The sequence below is a fragment of the Dromiciops gliroides genome, chromosome 4 (assembly GCF_019393635.1).
Source record: "Dromiciops gliroides isolate mDroGli1 chromosome 4, mDroGli1.pri, whole genome shotgun sequence".
Lineage (NCBI taxonomy): Eukaryota > Metazoa > Chordata > Mammalia > Microbiotheria > Microbiotheriidae > Dromiciops > Dromiciops gliroides.
In genome coordinates, this window is record NC_057864.1 from 161,118,975 (window position 1) to 161,140,816 (window position 21,842).

At 38.2% G+C, this 21,842-nt stretch overlaps 1 pseudogene; it reads left to right on the forward strand.

The window, feature by feature from the left end:
• Positions 1-11,999: 11,999 nt before the first annotated feature.
• On the forward strand, positions 12,000-21,534 carry LOC122754759 (annotated as a pseudogene).
• Positions 21,535-21,842: the final 308 nt, after the last annotated feature.

The window sequence follows — 21,842 nt, forward strand, 5'->3', positions numbered from 1 at the left end:
ATCATGTCAAATCTCTGAGTCATTTTGTCTGTCTTATGAATCAAGATGGTTGATAGGGAGAAGATTTCCCAAATGCTGGGTGGAGGTAGAAGCAGAAAGAGAAACACACTGAGATTTTCCTGTGCCCCATATTTCAGAGTAATATTCCATTTCTTTTCTTCAGACTCAACTCTGAATCTAGCCATCACATTTATGAGTCCTGGTCCAATCCAAGGCAGTGGAAAGGATATTAGGGTAAGAGTTTGTAGACTGAGTACTTTTTTTCAGTTTTTCTTTTTTTTTCTTTCTTTCTTTTTTTTTTGCAGGGCAATGAGGATTAAGTGACTTGCCCATGGTCACACAGCTAGTGTCAAGTGTCTGAGGCTGGATGAGTACTTTTTAAAAAAATATATTATCCCTGCATATTCCACTCACACCTGTGCCTTCTGTCTAAATATACTCCATTCAGCTGCCCTATTAATGAGAAAGTTCTTATGAGTTACAAGTATAATCTTCCCATGTAGCAATGTAAACAGTAGGCTGAGTACTTTTAAGTTTGTTGTTCAGTCATGTCTAATCTTGTAATTGTTTGCTATTTCCTTCTCCAGCTCATTTTACAAATGATGAAGCAAATAGATGTTAAGTGACTTGCCCATAGTCACACAGCTATTAAGTACCTGAGGATGGATTTGAACTCAGTAAGATCAGTCTCTATCAGTCTCTTCCAAGCCCAGTACTCTATCTATTCTACCACTTAGCTGCCCCACCCTTAAATTAGCAGTGGGGAATACTATACTACCACTGCCTTTTGGGAAACTAGTGGCCCACACTAAATGTCCTCTGACTCTGCCCCTTGGCTAGTGGTCTGAGGGTAGTGCCAACTTGTGGCCAAGTTATATATTATACTTCTTTGCTTGGCATCTAATTAATTAAACAATGATGTGACAGCCTGCTTCTCTCCAGGTTACAAAGAAAGGAAATGAACCCATTGTGGTTGCTGTTGCAAACCCACAAAGCCCACCCCAACAGCCATATACATGAAATTCTATTGTTAGTTATTTATCTTATTCTTATCTTTTTTTCCCTTTTTTCCCTTTTTCTTTCTTTCTTTCTTTCTTTCTTTTTTTTTTTGCAGGGCAATGAGGGTTAAGTGACTTGCCAGGGTCACACAGCTAGTAAGTGTCAAGTGTCTGTGGCCAGATTTGAACTCAGGTCCTCCTGAATCTAGGGCCAGTGCTTTATCTACCGTGCCACCTAGCTGCCCCTTTTCTTTCTTTCTTTCTTTTTTATTCTTATCTTTTTCAATGGAACTCAGATATAAGTAGTCCTGAGATTATCCTGCTATTTGTTGTTCAATTGTGTTGGACTCTTCATGACGCCATTTGGCAAAGGTACTGGAGTGGTTTGCCATTTCCTTCTAGAGCTCATTTTACAGATGAACAAAGTGAGGAAAATCACACAGCTACTAAGTGTAGGGAGTCAGATTTGAACTCATAAAGATGAGTCTTCCTGACTTTGGGCTCAGTGCTCTATCTACTGTGCCACCAACCAGCCCATCCTGTTATTATCTTTTACTTTTTTTTTTTTTAGTGAGGCAATTGGGGTTAAGTGACTTGCCCAGGGTCACATAGCTAGTAAGTGTTAAGTGTCTGAGGCCGAATTTGAACTCAGGTACTCCTGAATCCAGGGCCAGTGCTCTATCCACTGTGCCACCTAACTGCCCAAGATTTTATTTGTTTGTTTGTTTTTTAGTGAGGCAATTGGGGTTAAGTGACTTGCCCAGGGTCACACAGCTAGTAAGTGTTAAGTGTCTGAGGCCAGATTTGAACTCAGGTCCTCCTGACTCCAGGGCCAGTGCTCTATCCACTGCGCCACCTAGCTTCCCCTATCTTTTACTTTTAATGTTCTGTAGACTATTGCATAAGTGGACAACATATCTGTTCTTCTATAATTTAATGAAACAATTAAAATAAAAGCTCATCTTCTGTAAATTCACTGAAAATATCTTTGGGATTATTTTAATAGCAGACAGGATGCTGGGATGATATGTACTTCGTCCTGTTAGCACTTCTTTTTATTTCTTCTACTGGGTCTCTATATTCTGGAAATGTTTCCATTTCATTTGAACATTATGAGTGGGTTTTTTTTGTTTGTTTGGTTTGGTTTTTTTTTTAAGTGAGGCAATTGGGGTTAAGTGACTTGCCCAGGGTCACACAGCTAGTAAGTGTTAAGTGTCTGAGGCCGGATTTGAACTCAGGTACTCCTGACTCCAGGGCCGGCGCTCTATCCACTGCGCCATCTAGCTGCCCCTTATGAGTGTTTTTAAATCAATGTTATGTCCAGGCAAGAGGATTTGTCATCTGTTATTTTATAAAAGATAGAAAGTTTCTGATGATTCTAGCCACCAGAGTATTTTGTGGGTGCTAAATTTCCACAGCTTTCAGTGGTGTGTTACATAGTTTCTACCATTTCCTTGCATTAAGTGAATTGACTGATAAGTCTAAGATCTTTAAGGATGAGCCAAATGTGATTTCTGATGACAGTGACCTGATCCTGAATTGCCATCATAAACTCCTCTGTTTCTATAAATACCTATGACAGCCATTTATTCGAAATTTCTTTGTCAACATAGTGTTGGTTGAGTTCATGTGAATATCACCCATGATACCCTTTCATTTACAGTTTGGATCTTTGATGATTGGATGATTAACTGATTGTTGGATTACCCATTTCAGAGGCTGGGACTCTCAGTAAGTCTATTTGAATTTATGAAAATGAGTCTTCCTTACTATTGCTTGGTGAAATGACTGTTTATTCCAAAAGTATTTCTATAATCTTTTTTTGGGGGGGGGAGGGAGAATGAGGGTTAAGTGACTTTCCCAGGGTCACACAGCTAGTTAAAGTGTCAAATGTCTGAGGCTGGATTTGAACTCCGATCTTCCTGAATCCAGGCCCCATGCTTTATCCACTGCGCCACCTAGCTGCCCTGAATATTTCCTTTCAAATGAACACAATTGTGACCTCTTTCTTACTAATCATCTATCTTGAACCTCCATGTCAATTCATTCAGTACTATTTATTAAATAAATTGTAGAAAATTCATTTTCCAACAGTAGTTACTCATTTACAACTCATTAACAAATAAAATCAATTAAAAAACAAAGACAATTAAACCTATTATATTTTGCCTATGAAAAAAATCATGGCCATAATTGCCTGTTTTTTTAGTATAATAGTAGATGATTTCACTTCCAGAAACAAAGTTTCACCATTCCATTAACTCCAGATACTGATTAAAGTCTCTTATGAAATTTTTTCATGTTTCTCAAGATAAGAATTAAATTCTGGCAGCTAGGTGGCACAGTGGATAAAGCACCAGCCCTGGAGTCAGGAGTACCTGAGTTCAAATCTGACCTAAGACACTTACTTAACACTTACTAGCTGTGTGACCCTGGGCAAGTCACTTAACCCCAATTGCCTCACTAAAAAAAAAAAAAAAGAATTAAATTCAATCTCTCAGGAAATGAGATAGGTTTGAGATTAGGTTAGTCCTTTTTACTTTGTCATCTCTTCAGTCATCATAGAAAGTCTTTTCAAAATGCATTATACTTGGGGGCAGCTAGATGGCGCAGCCCTGGATTCAGAGGACCTGAGTTCAAATATGACCTCAGACACTTGACACGTACTAGCTGTGTGACCCTGGACAAGTCACTTAACTCTCATTGCCCCACCCCACCCCCAAATACACTATACTTAACCAGAGCTTCACAAACTTTTCATAGAAATCTGTTTATAATCTTTCTTTATAACAACTGTTGAGACAGTTCTGATAAGAAATTTTTTCTTACCTTCTTTCTCCCCATATTTTCCACAGATTCCTCATAGAGCCTCCTAGCCAAAAGAAAAAATATACACAGGGGCAACTAGATGGCGCAGTGGATAGAGCACTGGCCCTGGAGTCAGGAGTACCTGAGTTCAAATCTGACCTCAGACACTTAACACTTACTAGCTGTGTGACCCTAGGCAAGTCACTTAATCCCAATTGCCTCACTTTAAAAAAAAAAAAAGAAAAAAGAAAAAAGAAAAAACATATACTCTCTTCTAGCTAAATAGGGAGAAGCCTTTCACAGCAAAACCTTTTTCAAACCACTCCCAACTGCCAGCAGAAATTATGTTAAGTAGCCTCTGGATCAATATCCCAGAGTCAGGCCAGCAACACCTATCCCTCAGTGTTCTAGGGGTCATTATGAAAAATGATATCCACGTTCAGAAAGAGAACTGATGAACTTGGTACGGATTGAAGCACTTTTTGGGTTTGTTTTGGGGGGGTTTTTTGCGGGGCAATGAGGGTTAAGTGACTTGCCCAGGGTCACACAGCTAGTAAGTGTCAAGTGTCTGAGGCTGGATTTAACTCAGGTCCTCCTGAATCCAGGGCCAATGCCTTATCCACTGTGCCACCTAGCTGCCCCCTGAAGCATATTTTTTAAACTTTGTTTTTCTTGTTTTGGTTGGAGTATTTTTCCCCAACATGCCTAATGTGGAAATGTTTTGCATAACTTCACATTTTGCCTTCTCAGTGGGTTGGAAAAGAACTATAGGGAGGGAAAGATTTGGTGGGGGAGGGGTATGCTGGGAAGGGTTCAGGAGGTGTATATATGTATTTATATACGCATATATATGTTGCACATATATGAGTTATTTAGGTCTTATTTATATAATAATTATATTTAAACAAATTTGTCATATACTTATATAAATTGATATGTATACATTATTTTTTTTTGGTGAGGCAGTTGGGGTTAAGTGACTTGCCCAGGGTCACACAGCTAGTAAGTGTTAAGTGTCTGAGGACAGATTTGAACTCAGGTTCTCCTGAATCTAGGGCCATTGCTCTATCCACTGTACCACCTAGCTGCCCTGTATACATTATTTATAAAACAGTTATTTAAAGATTTAAAGTACTAAGTTATATGTATTAAACTATATCTAGGTATATCTAAATGTAATCATGTAGAAAATTTATATTAGATATGTCATATATGTCTATATTATATCTATGTTTGATATATGTATAACATAACTATATATCACAAATAAAATAAACATTTTTAATAGTAAAAAAATGAATGTTTAAATAAATTAAAAAATTTTAAATGATACAATGACAGGGACAGCTAGGTGGCGTAGTGGATAAAGCACAGGCCGGACCTAATTCAAATTTGTCCTCAGACACTTGACACTTACTAGCTGTGTGAACCTGGGCAAATCACTTAACCCTCATTGCCCCACCAAAAAAAAAAAGATACAATGACAGTCATCTAAAACCTTTGTGGTAAAGACAAATAAAATAGTTGTTTCAGTGGCAAGTTGTAAAAATTGGGAATAGAATTCCAGAGGTGACCAGAAACCATCCAAGATGTAGGCAGGTATAGGGCTTATTAAGGCTAAAATTCTGGCTATATTGTCAAAAATATCTAATGAGTGGTCGCCAATAAATTATAAGCTTTAGCAAGAGTTAGGCTTTTAAGCATTTATTAAGGAGAATAAGAATTTTGGTAAAGAGAGAAAGGCCTACATTCATCTATCTATTAAAGGGAGAGCGCATTTCTAGCTCTGCTCTCCGCCAGAGTCCACAGGAAAGAGCCTCAATCAGAGTGCCAGGCTCCCCCTTCTTCCTCCCACCAGCAAAAGTCAGGTGATGCCAAAGAAAAGACCCATGGTCTTGCCCTCAAAGACCTTCACCTCATGGCAGAGCTTTTCTACAGTAAGTCTCCAGCAGGTGGCATCATTCCAATTTTTACAGGCTGTTAATAAGTCTCCCTTGGAGACTCAGACTCCCTTGAAGAATCTACCCTCTGTTTTCAGTGGGATTAGAAGAGGGTCTAAGCGGGGCAGCTAGGTGGCGCAGTGGATAGAGCACTGACCTTGGATTCAGGAGGACCTGAGTTCAAATGTGGACTCAGACACTTAACACTTACTAGCCGTGTGACCCTGGGCAAGTCACTTAACCCCAGTTGCCTCACCCCAAAAAAAAAAAAGAAGAGGGGCTAAGATCTAGTCCCCAATTACTTCCTTTCCCTGCTTTTCCCATTCCGTAGTGGAAACATGGATGTTGGAAGAATCAGAAATACTTCTGCTTCTCCTTCCTGCCCTTGTGACCTCAGACTGTGGCTGATTATAAAACCACTATCTTTGCAAATGATATTGTTTTAAGTGATTTCTTAGCACGTGTGTGATCATTTATTAAAATGCAGATGGTCATTCAATCTAGTGATAATTCTACTTATTTGAATTCTGACAAGGAGATTAGGAATAGAATGAGAACATCTAGAGGGAATCAGATTTCAAGTACTATACTGGAATTTTAGAAACCAAATTTAGATTTGTTGGTATGGGCTGGATTAGCAGTTGAACTATATATTTGAGAGGATAGTGCCTTAGGAGGAAGAGAAAGAGAATTCTAGTCAGGACCAGATTCATCCTGAGCCATGGGATCAGTAAAGCATCCTGTGATGCTAAGAAGACAATATGCAGTTAACTTTTGCTTTCACTTTCAAGCTGTGGAACACATTTTAGCTGATAGTGAGTGGGTTTTAAAAGAAAGCTCAGCCTCTGAGGGAGCAGCACGCTGAAAAAAAAAAAGCCACACCTCTATTGAGGAAGGAAGAAAGGAGTTTCCCCACACTAGCCAGCAGGTGGCTCATTGTGCCTTGCTCACCAGTACCACCTGCTGTTTATATATGTAGATTAAGTGATTAATAAGACGTTTTAGAATAAGAGAAGAAAACATGAACAATTCTCTTTACATAAAACATAAGAGGTTTTGCACAAACTAAATTAACGCAGTTAAGATTAGAAGTAAAACAACTGGGAGAAACACAAGTTTCTCTTATAATAGAAATATATAAGGAACTGGTTCGAATATATAAGAACAAGAACCATTCCCCAATAAATAAATAAATGTTTAAAGAATATATGAATAAGCAGATCTGAAATGAAGAAATCTAAGCTATCAACAACCATATGTAAAATTGCTCCAAATTACTAATAATTTTTATGGTTGTTCAGTCATGTTCAACTCTTCGTGACCCCATTTGGAGTCTTATTGGCAGAGATACTTGAGTGGTTTGCCATTTCCTTCTCTAGCTCATTTTATAGATGAAGGACTAGGGCAAATAGGGTTAAGTGACTTGCCCAGGGTCACACAATTAAGAGGTGTCTGAGGCCAGAGCAGTACTCAGGGGGAAGAGTCTTCCTGACTTTAGGTCTGACAATCTACCCACTTTGACACCTAGAGGCCTAGAGAAAAACAAATTAAAGCAGCTCTGAGGTTTCTCCTCACACTCATTAGAATGGAGAAAATGACAAATGTTAGATGGGTAGCAGAAAAACAAGCTTACTAATGTAATAATATTGGCGGAGCTGTGAATTGGCCCAACCACTCTGGAAAGCAATTTTGAACTATGCTCAAAAAAAAATTACTGAAAAAATCCTTTGACTTAGTGATATCACTACTAGGACTATATCCCTTCCCCCAAAGATCAAAAAATGAGGAAAAGGACCTATATGTATGTACCCAAAAAAAATTTATATCAGGTTTTGGTTTGTTTGTTTGTTTTGGTTAGGTCAAAGAACTGGAACCCAAAAAGGGTGTTCATTAATTAATCGGGGGATGATTGAACAAACTACCGTATATTAATATAATGTGATGTTATTGTGCCATGAGAAATGATTAAAGGGACCGTTTCAGAGAAACCTAGGAAGACAAGTATGAAATGATGTGGTGAAGTGAGCCGAACCAGAACAATTTCTAGAGGCTACTATTATAGGGCAGCTAGGTGGCACAGTAGATAAAGCATAGGCCCTGGATTCCGGAGGACTTGAGTTCAAATCTGGCCTCAGACACTTGACACTTACTAGCTGTGTGACCCTGGGCAAGTCACTTAACCATCACTGCCCTGCCAAATGTAATGATTGGAATGATGCCACTTACTGGAGACTTGCTGTGGGAAAGCTCCACCATGAGGAAAATGCCTCAGAGGCATTGTGGCTTTTCCTTGGCGTCAGGAAATGACGTTTGCTCATGGGGGCTGTCTATCAAGGCTACCAGCCAATCAACTTGAGGAGCCTCCTATGGTCTGGGAGGAGACAGGAAGGAGGAAAGGGAGCCTGCACAGAGAGTGCTGGGGCTTTTTGGGTTCCTGACTGGATGGTGGTGGCAGCAGAGGACTTCACAGGAAATTTGAGGAAAGATAGGAATGCCAGGCTGTTGGAATTCTGTTCTCAATCTTTTTCTTTCTATTTTCCAATAAACCCTTAAAAACCTAAACTCGTTTTATCAGTGATTTTAGTCAGTTTCCCCCAAAACTGGGGGAACAGATTAGAATCCACATTTAGAATCTTAAATTACACAGTTTGGCGACCACGAAGGGATAAACCGAACGTTCATCTTCTAATCTTCTGATTGTGTAAGATTTCCCCTCCCCTGTCCCCTTAAATTGGAAAGAACTACCAAGTATAGGCTGTTTTAAATTTCAAATGGATCTTTTAAACATCCTAAGTCCCCCCCATTTGAAATGGCCTGATGTTCTACCATTGGCATTATTCTATCTACGAAGTAGACCAAGAGGAGAACTTCATATATCTCCTTATGAAATGCTTTTTGGTCACCCTCCTATCCAAGCTAAAACTTTTTCCCCAGTTTATACATCACTGGTGGGAGGTGATACTTCTGTTGCCTCCTATATACAGGAATTACAAACCAGGCTACGTGAACTCCATGAGGCAGGAGCTGTGGTCCAGGCAGAACCATTAGACTTTTCATTGCATAACTTCAACCCAGGAGATAAAATATATGTAAAGAATTTTCAGAGAACCAGTGGAACCCAACCTGCCTGGGAAGGGCCTTTTCAGGTATTATTGACAACTCCTACTGCCATTAAAATTGGTGAAAAAGATTCATGGATTCATTGCTCTCATGTAAAGCCTGCACCATTCATAGGTGAAGAGATTTCAGATAGACCTGAGGTAGACGCTAAAGAGCTAAAAACCCTAACGATAGCAACTGTTAAAGAGCAAAGAGAGTTCAGAGGAAATAGGCAGTTCCCATTTGATAATCCCACTGATCAGTTAAATGCTTTGGGACTCAGTCTTCGTAAAGTATCAGGAGACGGAAATTGCCTTTTTAGGGCTTTAGCAGACCAGCTAGAAGGTCACTGTAGAAATCATCTCAGACACAGACAAGAAGCTGCTTCTTACATGATTAACCATAGACAAGAGTTTGAGTCTTTTAGAGTAAATGACTCCCCTTTTGAAGAATATGTTGACGAATTAAAGAAATTTGGAAAGTGGGGAGGAAATGATACAATTGTAGCATTTGCTAAGCAGCATCAGCTGAATGTGGTAATTCATCAGTTAAATCAGCCCTTATTGAAAATCAGTGGCACAGACAAAACTGATGCTAGAGAACTCCACATTTTCTACCATAAAGAACATTATGACAACATTAGAAAGATCCAGACACATGGTGGTAAAAAGTGTTACAGATTGCATAACTACCTCAACCCTCTATTAGAAGTCTAAGGATATAAATGCTATGCTAAGGTTTAGTAAAAATACAGCAATTCAAACAGTTAAAGAAGAGAATCCAGCTTTCCAGACAAGAGTCCAGAATTCAGTTTTTCCAGACCAGAATCCAGACCAGAGTCCGGAATCTAGTTTTCCAGACCAGAATTCAGTTTCCTCCTGATGACATCTTACCACTTCAAGAAGACAAGAGAACTCAGAGACTTTATATGAACTGTTTTGCTTTATTAGTTTTTACTATCTCCTTTCTGTTATTATATGCCATCTGTAACATGTACTCTCTGCAGAGGCTCTCCCTTTGCAAGACTAATGTCAAAGTGTCGGTTCATGAGGACAAAAAGAAAAAAAAATCGCCCCTCTGGACAAAACTTTCCTCTCTTCCTTTTCTATATTGTTGTTCACATATTATTAGTTAGCAATAGTTATTATATTCTTTTTACTGTTCCGTCAAGGAAACATTTTGTTTCTTGAGGAACAAAAGGGGGGACTGTAATGATTGGAATGATGCCACCTACTGGAGACTTGCTGTGGGAAAGCTCCACCATGAGGAAAATGCCTCAGAGGCATTGTGGCTTTTCCTTGGCGTCAGGAAATGACGTTTGCTCATGGGGGCTGTCTATCAAGGCTACCAGCCAATCAACTTGAGGAGCCTCCTATGGTCTGGGAGGAGACAGGAAGGAGGAAAGGGAGCCTGCACAGAGAGTGCTGGGGCTTTTTGGGTTCCTGACTGGATGGTGGCGGCGGCAGAGGACTTCACAGGAAATTTGAGGAAAGATAGGAATGCCAGGCCGTTGGAATTCTGTTCTCAATTTTTTTCTTTCTATTTTCCAATAAACCCTTAAAAACCTAAACTCGTTTTATCAGTGATTTTAGTCAGTTTCCCCCAAAACTGGGGGAACAGATTAGAATCCACATTTAGAATCTTAAATTACACACACACACACACACACAAAAAAAAAGATGAAGAGGCCACTATTATTCTTTGTCCTTCATTCTCACCTAGAGTCAGGAAACTTCAGTTCAAATCTAGCCTCAGACTTTTGCTAGGTATGTGACCCTGGGCCAGTCACTCAATTTGTCTATCTCAGTTTCTTCATCTATAAAATGGGGATAATAGCACCAATCTCCCAGAGTTGTTCTTTTGCAAATATTAAAAGTACTAAATAATGCTAGCTATTATCAAGACTATCACGGGCTCTCTTCTTTTTTTTCTCTACTCTGCCTTACATGGTTATCTCATCAGCACCCATGGGTTCAATTATCACCTTTATGCAGATGACCCATAGATCTATATATCCAGCCTAGCCTCCTTCCTGAACTCCAATATTTTGTTACCAGCTGTTTTTTGGACATCTCAAATTAGATGTACTATAAACATCTCAGGCATCTAGGTGATGCAGTGGATAGATTGCCAGGTCTTGAGTCAGAAAGACTCATCTTTTAAAATTCAAATCCAGGGGCAGCTAGGTGGCACAGTGGATAGAGCACCAGCCCTGGATTCAGGAGGACCTGAGTTCAAATCTGACCTCAGACACTTAACACTTACTAGCTGTGTGACCCTGGGCAAGTCACTTAACTCCCATTGACCCGCAAAAAAAATTAAAATTCAAATCTGACCTCAGATACTTACTAGCAGTGTGATCCTGGGCAAATCACTTAACCCAGTTTGCATCAGTCTCCTCATCTGTAAAATGATCTGGAGAAGGAAATGGCAAACCACTCCAGTGTCTTTGCCAAGAAAACCCTAAATGGGGTCATGGAGAGTAAGATATGACTGAAAAATGACTAAACAACAAATTGATTGGGTAGAACACTGGGCCAGATCTAATAAAATGAAAGTTGAGAGATAAAGTCTTGTGGTAGAGTCCCCTCCCAAAACAGACAAAACAACAACTTTAGAAGTATAAGCTGATGGAGGCAAAACTAGAAACCAGGCATGTGAAAAACAACAAAAACCAGTGCTGGAGATTTTAGTAGACTATGAACACAATATGTATCGGCAATCTGATAGAGCAGACTGAAAAAACAAAAAAAAAGCTACTATGTAAGCTGACTTAAGTGTGCAGGACTAGAGAGGGATAGTGTTGTTATACTCTCCCCTGGTCAGAGAACATTTGGATTACTATGTTCCATTCTGGGCACTATGTCTATATCTATGTAGATCTATATAGATCTATATATTTAAAGAGGCGTGTTTTCTTTTGTTTTTAAGCTTTAATTCAATTTAATTTATTTTTAGTTCCAAATTTCCTTCCTTGTCCTTTCCCCTCTCCCACCCATTGAGAAGTCAGGAAAAATAACAACCATTATAAATATGTACACACATGCAAAACAAATTTCCACATTAGCCACATTACCAAAAAAAAAAAAAAGGAAGAAAGTATGTTTCAATCTGGACTTTGAGTCCATCGATTCTCTTTCCAGAGTTAGCTAGCATGTTTCATCAGGATTCCTTTGGAATTGTGGTTAGTCATTATGTTGACCAGAGTTATTAAGTCTTTCAAAGTTGATTATCTTTACAAAATTGCCGTTACTGTATAAATTGTTCTCTAGGCACTGCCCACTTAACTTTGCAACAGTTCATCAATTCTTCCCATGTGAGAGGTGTTTTCAATCCAGTACTCTCAGCACTCTGTTATCTCCAAGTGTCCTGATCAGAGGTGTTCCTTTTTCTCTCAAGTTCTCTAACAACTATATTTCTGGAAACAGATTTTCTCTTGTGTTTCATACGAAATTTCCTTTTTTGTATATTTTTTTAAGCAAATAAAATGTCTACTTAAGAAAGGTATGAACAGCAATATTGTTGGATGAAGATGCGTGAATGACTTAACTATTCTCAGCAATGCAATGATCCAAGATGATCCCAAAGAACTAATGATGAAGCAGACTGTCCACCTCCAGAGAAAGAACTGATATTGATTGAACACAGACTGAAACATGCTATTTTTCACTTTCTTTTATTTTTTCTTTTATTTGGGTTTTCTTATACAAAATGACTGATATGGTAATGTTTTACATAATTGCACATGTATAACCTATATCTCCTTATTGCCTTGGGTGGGGGACAGGGGAGGGAAAGAGGGATAGAATTTGGAACTCAAAACTTTAAATAAAAATGTTTCTTCTTTTAAAAGGCATGGGACTATACATGAGCAATTTTACCTTTAGCAACTATAGATGAATGAAGTATTAGAAAGGAAGGAAAAAGAAAAGGACAGGAATGGAGAGAGGGGAGAGAGGGAAGGATAGAATTTAGAACTCAAAACTTTTTTTTCCTTAAAAATATTTTATTTTATTTTTTCCAATTACATGTAAAGATAGTTTTCAACATTCATTTTTGTAAGATTTTTAGTTCCAAATTTTTCTCCTTTCCTCCCCCCTTCTCAAAACAGCAAGTGATCTGATATAGGTTATACAGTGCAATCATATTGAACATATTTCTACATTAGTCATGTTGTGAGAGAAGAATCAGAACAAAAGGAAAAACCATAAGAAAGAAGAAACAAAACAACAAAACTGAAAATTGTATGCTTCAATCTGCATTCAGACTCCATAGTTCTTTTTCTGGATGTAGAGAACATTTTCCATCATGAGTCCTTTGGAATTCTCTTGGATCATTGTATTGCTGAGAAGAGCTAAGTCTATCACAGTTGACCATTGCACAATGTTGCTGTTACTTTATACAATCTTCTTCTAGTTCTGCTCACTTCAGTCAGCATCAATTCATGTAAGTCTTTCCAGATTTTTCTGAAATCATCCTGCTTATCATTTCTTACAGCACAATAGTATTCCATTACATTCATATACCACAACTTGTTCAGCCATTCCTCAATTGATGGGCATCCCTTCAATTTCCAATTCTTTCCTATCAAAACTTTTTAAAAAACTGAATGTTAAAAATTGTTTTTTACATGTAATTGGGGTGGGAAATAAAATATTTTTTAAAAAGAAAATGGACATGGCCAAGTAGGCCAGAGATTAAATGAGTCTTCCATAGAACACTGATATGCGCCAGGATAATTTTTGACTAGATGTTAGACTGCAGTCTATATATATATATATATATACATATATATACACACACACACACACATATAAATGTACACATATATACACATATACCCATATACATATATTCAAAACCATATTACTCATATTTCTATTTGCCAGTTCTTTCTCTGGAGATGTATAGCATCTTCCTTCATAGTTCCAAGTCTTTCCTTGTTTTTCTGAATCAATCAGCTCATCATTTCTTTTTTTTTTTTTTTTTAGTGAGGCAATTGGGGTTAAGTGACTTGCCCAGGGTCACACAGCTAGTAAGTGTTAAGTGTCTGAGGTCGGATTTGAACTCAGGTACTCCTGAATCCAGGGCCGGTGCTCTATCCACTGAACCACCTAGCTGCCCCAGCTCATCATTTCTTAAAGCACAACATTCCATCACAATCCTATACCACAGGGACAGCTAGGTGGCGCAGTGGATAGAGCACCAGCCCTGGAATCAAATTCAGCCTCAGACACTTGATATGTACTAGCTGTGTGACCCTGGGCAAGTCACTTAACCCCAATTGCCTCACCAAAAACAACAACAACAACAACAAAACAATCCTATACCACAGCTTATTTAGTCATTCCCCAATTAAAGAGAACCTATAATTTTAGCCAATCTAATAGGTGTAAGATGATATCTCAAAATATTTAATTTGCATTTCTCTATTCAATGATTTAGAGCATTTTCTCATATAATTACATATAGTCTTGATTTCTTCATCAAGAAACTACCTGTTCTTATCATTTGACCACTCATTAGTTGGGGTATGACTTATATAATCTTATAAATTTGACAAAGTTCTACATATATTTGGGAAATGAGACCCCCTGAGAGATTCTCTATAAAAGTTCTTCCCCAATTTTCTGCTTTCCATCTAATCTTGGCTACACTGGTTTTATTTATATAAGAACTTTTAAATTTAAAATAATTGATATTATCCATTTTATACCTCTATCTCATATTATTCTCCTATCCATGAGTCTGTTAGGTAACATGTTCCATGTTTTTTTAATTTTCCTGTAATATTTCCTTTTATATCTAGGCCACAAATCCATTTTGACCTTATCTTGATTCATGGTTCAATATATTGGTCTATGCCCAATTCCTGCAAAACTGCTTTCCAGTTTTCCCAACAATTTTTATGAAAAAATGAACCTTATCCCCAAAACTTAAATCTTTATATTTGTCATATACAGTTACTATAGTCCTTTACTACTATGTTTGTATGTACATGTGTGTGTATACACATACACACACACACACACACACACATATATATATATATCAGTTCTACTAATCTGTCTCTTCATTTCTTAGCAAGTACCAAATAGTTCTACTGTTTCCATTTTATGGGTAAATTCATCCCACTCATATTCTAAGTTTTAATTACTTGTGTATTTCCCACCATCCTATTTTTCTTTACTATGCTTCTTGCCCTATTTACCCTGCTACCTTGCCCTCTGATTCCTTAATCTACCCATCCCTTTAAGAGTCCCTTACTCCCTTATCCTCTCCCCCGACCCTCTACCTTAATCTACCTTTCTTTTCTTTTTTTTTCTTTACTAGACCCTTAATTTTTTCCAATTACATGTAGAGATAGTTCATTTCCAAATTTTTCTCCCATCCTCCCTTCCCTCCCCTTTCCTGAAGCCAGCACACAATCTGATATAGGTTATACATTACAATCATGTTAAACATATTTCCACATTAGTCATGTTGTAAGAGAAGAATCAGAACAAAAGGAAAAAAAAACAAGAAAGAAGAAACAACAACAAAAAGCAATAACAACAGTGAAAATAGTATGCTTCAATCTGCATTCAGATTCCATAGTTCTTTTTCTGGATGTGGAGAGCATTTTCCCCCCTAAGTCTTTTGGCATTGTCTGGGATCATTGTATTGCTGAGAAGAGTTAACTCTATCACAGGTGATCATCACACAATGTTACTGATGCTATGTACCATGCTCTCTTGGTTCTCTGTTCATTTCACTCAGCATCAATTCATGTAAGTCTTTCCAGGTTCTTCCTGAAATCCATCTGCTTATAACTTCTTACAGCACAATAGTATTCCATTAAACAACTTCTTTAGCTATTCCCCAATTGATGGGCATCCCCTCAATTTCCAATTCTTTGGCACCACAAAAAGAGCAGCTATAAATATTTTTTCTTTTTTTTTTCTTTTCTCTTTTCTTTTTTTTTTTTTTTGCGGGGCAATGGGGGTTAAGTGACTTGCCCAGCGTCACACAGCTAGTAAGTGCTAAGTGTCTGAGGCCGGATTTGAACTCAGGTACTCCTGAATCCAGGGCCAGTGCTTTATCCACTGCGCCACTGAGCCGCCCCCATATAAATATTTTTATACATGTGCATCTTTTCCCCTTTTTTTATGATCTCTTTGGGATATAGACCTAGTAGTGGTATTGCTGGGTCAAAGGGTATGCACAGTTTTATAGCTTTTTGAGCAAGGTTCCAAATTGCTTTCCAGAATAGTTGGATCAGTCCACAACTCCACCAACAGTGCATTAGTGTTCCATTTTCCCCACATCTCCTCCAACATTTATTATTTTCCTTTTTTTGTCATATTAGCCAATTAGGTGTGAGTTTGGTACCTCAGAGTAGTTTTAATTTCTTTAATCAGTAGTGATTGAGCACATTTTTTCATATGGCTATAGATAGCTTTAATTTCTTCATCTGAAAACCTCCTGTTCATATCCTTTGACCATTTCTCAATTGGGGAATCTCTCTTTCTAATAATTTCTCCTTTATCTCCTCCCTCCCCCCTAATTCTTTTTGTTTGTTTGTTTGTTTTTGGTGAGGCAGTTGAGGTTAAGTGCCTTGCCTAAGGTCACACAGCTACTAAATGTCAAGTGTCTGAGGCTGGATTTGAACTCAGGTTCTCCTGACTCCAGGGCCAGTGCTCTATCCACTGCACCATCTAGCTGCCCCCCTCCCTCCTAATTCTTACTCTACATAACCTTCTAAAAGTCACTCCCTTATCCTATCCCCTCACCCTCTTATTTCTTTCTAAATTTAGAAGACTTTATTATAGCCCTCTCAATATATATGTGGTTCCCCTTAAGAGTAAAGTTCCAGGGGCAGATAGGTGGCACAGTGGATAGAGCACCGGCCCTGGAGTCAGGAGTACCTGAGTTCAAATCCAGCCTCAGACACTTAACACTTACTAGCTGTGTGACCCTGGGCAAATCACTTAACCCCAATTGCCTCACTAAAAAAAATAAAAAAGAGTAAAGTTCCAGCAATACCTGCCCTCTCTACCACTTCTTCTGTATCAATTCTTCCTTTCATGCCTCATTTGTATGAAATAATTACTCCTCTTTATCTCTCCCTATGCAGTTTTATTTTTAGAAGCACCCCATCATACACAGCTCAGCTCAAGCCTTTCTTTCAAACTACCCATATAATGATGTCAATCATAAGAATATTGATAGCATTTTCACATATAAGAATAAACAGTTTGACCTTATTGAGTTCCTTATAATTGGTCTTTTTTTTTTTTGCAAGGCAATGAGGGTTAAGTGACTTGCCCAGGGTCACACGGCTAGTAAGTATCAAGTGTCTGAGACTGGATTTGAACTCAGGTCCTCCTGAATCCAGGGCTGGTGCTTTATCTACTGTGCCACCTAGCTGCCCATTATAATTGCTCTTTTAATGTTTACCTTATATTTCTCCTGGATATTATATGTCAAATTTTCCATTAAGTTCTGTTGTTTTTGTCACAAATATGTGAAAGTCTTTTAGTATGTTAAATGTCCATTTTTTTTTCATTCATGATTGTACTTGTAAACAAAGGAAAACACCCTCTTAAATGGTATTTAGATCTCTCTTTCTATAAAGAGGAAGACTGGAGAATGCTTAGGCCAGTTCTTGAGATTTAAATCCCCTTCTTCCTAAATGGGAAGCAAACCAGAAAAAGACAATGCCTGTAAAAATTAAAAGAAAGGTTTTGTTAAGCAGGAAAGAAAATCAGGCATGATCATAGGTGCTATCCAGCCTATTGCTGAATAGGACACTATGCAATAGATTTCAAGGGTTTATAAACAGTTTAAACAAAAACAGGTAAGAAATTTGGAGGAAAGGTGGGTTTAGAAGACCCACTCCTAAAGTGAAGGGATGGGTATATGAGGAATTTCAGGAGTGGAGGATATGACCATTGATACACAAATCAGAAGGCATTCTTGGTGATAAGCAGTTCGGTTTAAGGTCTGGATGAGATCTCTTTAAAAAGAAAAAGGATTATAGCTGATCCATAGTTGCATATCCTGCAGTCAGATAAATCTTTGGCTTCAGTTACTGACCATCCAACTACGTTTACTCTTGGTCATAGGAAGGATTGTTGGTGTGTTAGCCAATGAAGCCAGTCCTTATACAGCTGTTCTGGTTCCCTGGATAATCGGGGGACTTAAGTAAATCAAGGTACCCATTTTCACATACTTAACTTTGCTGGGTAAGTTACTCTTAATCATAACCCCAGCTCTTTTGTTCCAAGACCTACAGTCCTTCAATGTAGTACCTGCTAGGTCCTGTATAATCTTTATTGTAACTCTATGATATTAATTTTTTTTCCTTTTTGCTTGCAATATTTTTTCCTTAGCCTAGGTGCTTTGAAACTTGGCTAAGCTATCCCTGTAAATTTTCTTCCTAGGATCCCTTTCAGGTGGCGATAAATGGATTTTTTCTGTTTTAGCTTTGCCTTCTGTTCTAGTACTTCAGGGCACTTTTCCTTATTTTCTTGTAGTATTGTATCAAGATTCTTTTTCTAATAATAACTTTTAGCTAGTCCAACTATTTTTATATGTGTCGACCTGAAAATTAATGAAACAATCAATATAGGAGAATTAAGGTCTTCAATCGGAGCAGAGGAGGTATAACTTGGAGTATCACAAAGCAAGATTTCTAGGAATACCCAAAGATAGGGACTAAGGACAGGGTTTATATGGGGTAATAGAACAAAGGGAGCAATGAGACTGCCCTTGGGTTAGGTAAGTTTCTCAAAAATATAAACTACTTAACTCTAAATCGAAACTACTTAATGTAAATGAACCTTTTTACATAATGATCTACAGTCCTGGAAGCAAGCTTAGAAATCTTTGGGAGGGGGATAGTTTGTTTGGGAAATCCATAAAACCATCAGGAGTCTGGAATTGACAAAGATTGGTTAGTCCCAGGCAATTTGTTGGTCTGGGAATGAGGAATAGGTGAGGATCAGTCAGTTCTCAGTAAATTGTGGTTATCAATTGTCTCTCCTTAATCTGTTCTCCAAATCAGTTGTTTTTCTGATGAGATATTTCACATTCTCTTCTATTTTTTCATTCTTTTGACTTTGTTAGATTATTTCTTGGTATTTTATAATGCCAGTAGCTTCCCCTTGCCCAGTTCTAGTTTTCAAGAAATTATTTTTTTCCTTAAGTTTTCAATTCTCTATTTCCAGTTGGTTGACTTTCTTTTCATAATATTCTTGATTTTCTTGGATTGCTCTTAATTTTTCCTCAGTCTCTCTTATTTGATATTTAAAGTCCTTTTAAAGTTCTTCCAAGAACTATTTCTGAGCTTGTGACTACTCGACATTTCTCATTGAAAAAGGAGTGACTTTTTAAGTTAGCTTCCTCTGCATATAACCCAGATCTTCTGTCTCCATACTAGCTATCTATTATTGGGTTCTTTCTCCTTTGCTTACTCATTTTTATTTTGCTTTTAGCAGCTATTATTATAAAGTTCTAGTCTGGAGGTGTAGAGAATGATGCCCCCAAGCCTCTGGCCTTCTAACTGTTATTTTCTGAACTCTGTCCTAGGGCCCAACCTTGGGCACCCCTCTTTACCCCTAGACCACAGCCAATGCCCCTAGCCACACTGTCCTCCGAACACTCTTGCTCCCTGTGGTCCATCTGGTAGCTGCAAACTTCAATTGTCCTCTCTTCCCTAGAACCAAAGCCAGGGACTGTGCTCTCCTGCAAGTACCCACAGCCATCAAGGTCCCCATCCCTCTCCTACTGCACTCACCAGGCGTGTGCTAGCTCCTTCTTTCCTACAGCTGCAGCCCAAGACTGCATCTGGTCAGCACAGCTGCTTGGCATCCTTCGACAATGAAAGGTCTTTCAATCTTCTACTCAGCCTTCCAACTCCCACAGGTCCTTCAATCTTCTCCTAGGCTTTTGTTTACAGTTCTCTTGCAGGAGGCTCTGCAATGTTACAGGGCTTTCAATTAGCATGTCAACTATGAACAAGAGCATTTGGGGAAATAAATCATTCATAAAAAATCTTTCTTTAACTTGGACTCCACATTGGATTTTCTCCATTAGCACTAGTCCTGGAGCCAGGAAGATCAAAGTTCAAATCTGATCTCAAAACACCTTTTAGTTGTGTGACTCTGGGCAAATCATTTAACCTTCATTTAAACCTCAGTTTAGTTATCTGTAAAATGGGGATAACAATAGAACCTGTCTCCCAGGGTTATTGTGAGGATCAGATGGGATAATATTTGTAAATTACTTTGCAAATCTTAAAGCATTCTATGAATACTAGCTGTTGTTATTATTCATGAGAGTAGCAAACATCCTTCTTTATGCCCTACTTGATGTTAATGATCCAAAGATCAGTAAACAAGGTTATAACTGCTATTATATCATTCAAGTAATCTTGAATGACTTTGATGTAAGGATAAGAAACATATTGTTGGTAAAGACCCCTTAAGGCAGCATTTTGCTGTACCAAATCAAATGCTTTTTCATAATCAACAAACAGCAGAATATCTTGTATTAGTTGCATGATGATAAAGATGTGGTCCACTGTAGAATATTCATTATGAAAGTATACCTGTTTCCTATTAATATTATCATTAAGAAAGTCCTTGATTAAGCATGAAGGAAGCAGGGTGACAATTCCGGTCAGTAGGCTTGTTGCTGCCTGAGCTCCAGGAACATTGATCGCCTCACTGGCCTCCAACACCAGTAAGAGGTTTGCTTTCAGTGGATAAAGCACTGGCTCTGGATTCAGGAGTATCGGAGTTCAAATCCGGCCTCAGATACGTGACACTTACTAGCTGTGTGACCCTGGGCAAGTCACTTAACTCCCATAGCCCTGCAAAAAAAAAAAAAAAAAAGAGGTTGACTTTCAGTTTGTTAAACAGGAATACAGTCAACATCACACCTTCCACCAATATAGATTAATTCATACTACTTTGGATGAGAAGGATGAGAAGAAATTTTTTGATGATCCAAAAAATTAGGGAGAAGAAATAGTCAAATCAGGCAGGGCATGTACTTGTGAACAGTGAAGGTACAAGAGTATGGAAGATTTACATAAACTTTGGTATGTCCCACTGAAAGAAAGAAATATAGTTCTAACTGGCTGGAGGCAAAGACAGAGATTGTCATTGCCAAGTCCATAGTGATGAGGAAAGTTGTCATGGATGCTTTAAATAAACTTGTTCAGGAAACAGGTTTTGAGATTTCTTCAGACAGACCAAGAAAGACCAAGACCAGGTACCTGGAGAAAAAACATTATTGTACATATCATCTGGCATAAGTACAAGAAGCGACTGATACCTTGGTACTGAACAAAAGATCAAACAAGAAATAGGTACTTTGCAATGCCTTCTGTGGAACAGTTTGTAAAGCCAGGAAGAAAAAGTTTAAGGAGAAATAAAGAGAAAACTTCAGAAAAAAAGTTTCTACATGTCTGCCAAACTCTAACCAAGGATGTAGTGAATTCCCTCTTTTCCTAGTTCTATTTCACTCTAGCAAAATTAAACTTTTTCACTTACATTGTAATTGAAGGCTGGCTGGTAAACATAGAAATGTAAACTCATGGTAAGTGCTTTATTTTAAAAAAAAGTTGGGGCAACTAGATGGCGCAGTAGATAGAGCACCAGCCCTTGAGTCAGGAGTACCTGAGTTCAAATTTGGCCTCAGACACTTAACACTTATTAGCTGTGTGACCCTGGGCAAGTCACTTAACCCCAATTGCCTCACTAAAAAAGAAAAACAAAGTTGTCTCAATCTTATGAGATAATTCTGCCAAATAGCTGTACTTTTCAGTGTTCATAATGAAATCTTTTTTTTTTCTTTGCAGGACAGTGAGGGTTAAGTGACTTGCCCAGGGTTACACAGCTAGTAAGTGTTAAGCATTTGAGGTTACATTTGAATCCAGGTCCTCCTGAATCCAGGGCCAATGCTTTATCCACTGCGCAACCTAGGTGCCCCTCATAACTAAATATTA